Raw genomic sequence first — 4982 nt, forward strand, 5'->3', positions numbered from 1 at the left:
CTGGGTGCAGCACTAATGCAATGCAACATTTGGTCTTACTTTCTGTCTTCATAATGCTGGTGTCAAGTGATATTTCAGTTATTTGAATCCATGCCCACGTGGGAAAACTAGATTCACACTTTTTGTGAATTTTTGTATGAGCTGAAATGTTGATGGGAATGGAAAAAAAAGAGACTAGAATGACCAGTAATAAAACTATCGTTCTTTACCCAGTTTAAAACTGAGCAGTAGATAGATGCTGATATCTGGGATCTTTATGTTCCTTAATAAAACAAAAACCTGTGACCGAGTGGTGGAGAACTACAATCTGGGGTCTTTACTCAACTGCTCTGGGGAGGGAGATTTATCCTTTTTACTAATCTCCTGGTCCTAGGACATAAGTTTGCACAATCATTTATCTCCTAAGGAGCTTGAGGAGTGTGTGTTCTGCCTTGCGGCTTGACCTCCTGACCTCCAGGACTTGTAGAGAGGGAACAGCATGGAAGAAGAGATCCTTTTGGTTGGCATTTTAACTACTATTTTATATTTGATCTTAGGGATAACACCTACTTTTCACTTAATATGATGAGGGTGCAAATCCATAGGCCTAATTTAAACGCGTCTTTATTCTACAACCTATAATTTTCCACCAGAGGCAAGGGGAAAGCCGGATCCCCCTCTCAGGATGATGTTATGACCAAGCAGAATCTCATTAAAAATCAATTCCTCATGTCCATAAAACAAGTTTATTTTATCTTGAGGGAGCCTGCTGTTAGCACTCACACAGTGCCATTGTGTGGAATTCCTGCCTGCTCGTTGTGTGTCAAACGGCACGGCGCGCTCTTAACGAGTTTCAATTTTATGCTAAGCTTTTCAATATTTTTGGTGTCATTTACGGCAGGTTATTTTGCCAGCGTGCGGTATCTTATAACATATGTTATTCATAGGGATGACATGTTTAGGTTCTAAAAGTTAAGACGAGACCTCCAATATTTACATTTATGAAAAGGGGGACATGATGAGGGCAGGAATGCGATTGCCCACCAATGGCTCCAGCTGTGCAGGTATTCACCGGACCCCTCGCAGGTCAGGACTGCTAGCCAACTGGTACAAAAGCCTAATATAAAACACATTGTGTAAGGACTGCAAGGCAAGTCCATACATGACCTGTCTTTCTCAGATAACGCTGGGTGATGCTTGTGCACTGGTCTTGAGTTCCCCAGTTTACCGAATACCCACGTCGTCTCAGGTAGAATCACAAGGTGTGACCTGAGGTCAGTCGCTCAGTCGCTCTGAGTCTCTGTTCCCCGTTTGTAAAGTAGCAATAATAAATTCTTCCTTCACTGTGACAGTTAGGGATCCCAGGCACTCGACAGATAATCGTAGTAATTATTCTAATTAATTTAGAGCAGGGGCCGGCAATTATTTTGGGCAGAGGGCCGCTTACTGAGTTTTAGCAAGCCATCGAGGCCTGCGTGACAGGCAGCCAGGGGCAGATAAATATGAATTTTCTAAATTTTTTAGGGGCCTCTGTGGGCCAGATAGAATTGCCTGGCGGGCCACATCTGACCCGCGGGCTGCATTTTGCCCACTCCTGATTTAGAGACAAGGATTTCTTGGGGTGATATCTTTTATTGGACCAACTGCATAGGGGTTGTGGATTTTCCATGTTAAGTGGCAGATTTCAGTATCTTCCATATTATGGTAGTGTTAGTGTGATGTCATAGCTATGATAGCCCAGGAAAGTTCCGTTGCGTTTGTTTAATTAGTTTAATTTGAATGCTTGATTTGATAACCTGGACATTTTTTGTCGTTTGGAAGGAAGAACCTAGAATCGTAGGGGTGGAAGGGACCTCATAGCTTGTCTAGTCCAAGGGTGGCCAACTTGCAGCACATGTGCCCAAAGTGGCATGGGCAGCCTCTGTAGGTGGCTCACGGCAGACCGCATAAAGCACCATGTAGGGCAGGAGGCAGGAAGCTGAGAAGGAGATCTGGCAGGGAGCACAGGGCAGGGAACAGAAAAAGAGAGCAGCAGATAGGGCAACAGAAGGTGGATTAGAGTGGGAGTGGGATTAGATGGGAAGGGTGCAGGGCTAATTTGTGACACACCTGCCAAAAAAGGTTGGTCCCTGATGATCTAATCCACTGCCTGAACAAATTCAGGAAGAAGTGTTCCTGTGCCACCCTAGAGAAATGCTTATCTCCAAATATCACCGCTATCTTAACATTTGTAATACCTCTCTATCTCAAAGTACTGCCATTCTTGTTGTTTCTTGGCTGCTGAAGTCCTAAATATCAAACATAATCCCTACATTTGTTCTAGGTTGACTTAATTATCAATTGCAAGAAGCAATTAAAGATGCTTAGAGCAGTGGAAAAAACGTTCCACTCTTATTGAAGGATGAACTCTGAGTTTAATGAGATCTAACACATGATTTTTTAGTAATGGCAGCCAACAGAAGTTGACTTTATGCTACCGGTGCACTCACAAGTCCCAAGCTAGGATTTTCAAAGGAGCAGAAGGGGGTTAGTTAGCTGGTTCTGTCAACTTCCTATGGCAAGGTCTCTCTGTATATTCCAGCTGGGCATTTTAAGTCCACAAAAATGTGGGATTGCAAGAGGAGTCTCTCTACTTCCTACAGTTGCAAACTAAAATGATTCCTGGCCTGACTGTTCATTGAACTAATGCTATTTGGGTTATTTGGCAACAGTGCATACAGTTAATTTGTCCAGTTACTAAGAAACATCCCAGTCTCCATGGCCTCTGGGTACCAAAGCGCCATAAGAACATTGCAATGTGTTTAATACAGCTAGGCTTAGTTGCAAACTCTGTGGGCCAGGGACTGTCATTTTGTTCAGCATTAGTACAGTATTTAAAGCAGTAGAGTGGTGTCTCAGGGCTGGGACTCCTATCATTTACTGCATTAATATGAAGAATAAACCACATTTCTCTTTTTGTCAAGTAACTGGAATGTAGGGGCACACTTGTGTTTGCCTGGGCACAAATAGCAGCAACACATATTTGTATTGTATCTGTGCACAGCAAGTTGCTCCGGGTGGGGTAAGAGAGGCTGTGGGCAGCATCTGGGTTGGCCCCAGCAGCCTTACCTGTGGTCCTGGGGACCTTCTGGGGCTGCAGCAGTGGCAGTCTGAGTGCACAGAGCTTGGCCGGCAGCTGAAGCATGGCTCTGGCTGGCTAGGCTCCAGTTTCGGGTTGGGCGCGCTGCCGGCAAGTGCACTGCCCTGCTTTTTTCTGGCTTTTTTTTTTTTTTTTTTTTTTACAATGGGAGATCCTGGTGGGAAAAAAAACGCATGCAGCGAACACATACATGTGTGGCACATGTGTTTGCGGCACCACAGATGGGTTTGTTACACCTTACATTATAAGCTGAACAAATGTTAATCAGCTTAGTGTTATTCAGCTTAGTGGAGCAGTTACACCTTAAGGCAAAAAGCCATCTCGGACTGTCCTTCAGCTGCACGACTGACTGCCACTAGCGTCTTGGTGAGCAGAGGCAGGACCAGGACTCGGGGGCAGAACCAGCTTGCTACTTCCTCCAGGCAGAGCAAGCAGTGCAGCCCTGGAGCACCCAGCAGCCACAGTGTGCTGCCTCCTACCACTGCTCGGACTGGTTTACTTCTCTCAGAGTGAGTTGGTCTGAGCAGTGGCAGGAGTCACCACACCTCCGCTGCTGCTCAGATGGGCTCTCTCTGCCTGAAAGGAGCAGAGTCAGTCCAAGCAGCAGTGGGAAGCACCTTGGCTGCCAGGCACTCCAGGACTGTGCTGCTCGCTCCGCCCAATGTGCCCAGGTGCTGAGGCACTGTGGTCGGCCCTGCTGCACCCCAGCATCCCTGCTCACAGGAAGGGCTACTGCATCCTGGGATGCTGGAGGACTTCCATTTGGGTGCAATAGCTGTGGAGAGTGGTCACAACTTAATAGAACAGGAGCAAAAATAGGGGGATTAGAGAGAATCCTACCCTGAAGTGGCGTAACTTTAAGCTGAATAATGAATGCTTTATGCCACTTAAAACAGGGGTGGGCAAAATGCAGCCTGTGGACCAGATGTGGCCGGCCACGCCATTCTATCCGGCCCACGGGGCCCCTAAAAATTTAGAAAATTAATATTTATCTGTCCCGACTGCCTGTCATGTGGCCCTCGATGGCTTGCCAAAACTCAGCAAGCTGCCCTCCGCCCAAAATAATTGCCTGCCCCTGACTTAAAAGGTGTTAGCATGCAGGCAATCCCAGGGTTAAGAGCTCTAGAAACAGCCTAAAATTACAGTGTAACAAGGCCCTTAGAGACCTTTCTTCCTTGCTTTCTCTGTACTGGCCATTGCCCAATGACCCTGTGATCAGCCTTAGCAAGTGATCAAAGGCCCCACCTGACAGAGACCTATTTCTTAATCACCTGCCCCGTGGAGTCCTGATGTGAGACACTGGTTTTCTCTGGGTGCACCCCTTTGCCCAAAGATGCTCCATGTAACCTGAGGATCAGCAAAGTGTAACAACCGGACTTTGTTAGATCTGGGCCAGGCACAAACCTGTGTCTTGTCACCTTCTCGGGATTTTGACTCCATCGGGAGGCAAAAGAAAGCCGAGGAAGCTAACAAGTGCCGCATTCAGAATGGAGCTGGCAGGCTGACACAGAGAAGGCCTGCAATTTCCAATACATTTCATAAGCTGTTCATAGAGTGCCAGATTGCCACAGAAGTTAGCGCACATTTTTATGGTCTTTCCCTAGAAACATATATGACTTTAACAAAATAAAATACTATCCCCTTATCAAGCATTATTCTTTTATATTTACAGTTTGCCCAACTTCCAGGAGTAATATTGCATGGTTTGCTACAACTTCTAACTTTACTGCTCTTCTGTGGCAGATCAGAGTAAACGTAATTCATTCACAGCTACTTAGTGTTCTGGGAAATAAACCCCAGAACTTCAATAACTACAGTGTGACCTCTGTAAAATATTATTTATGATTTAAGGACTATTATTATG

This window comes from Alligator mississippiensis, chromosome 2 (assembly GCF_030867095.1).
Source record: "Alligator mississippiensis isolate rAllMis1 chromosome 2, rAllMis1, whole genome shotgun sequence".
Classification (NCBI taxonomy): Eukaryota; Metazoa; Chordata; order Crocodylia; family Alligatoridae; genus Alligator; species Alligator mississippiensis.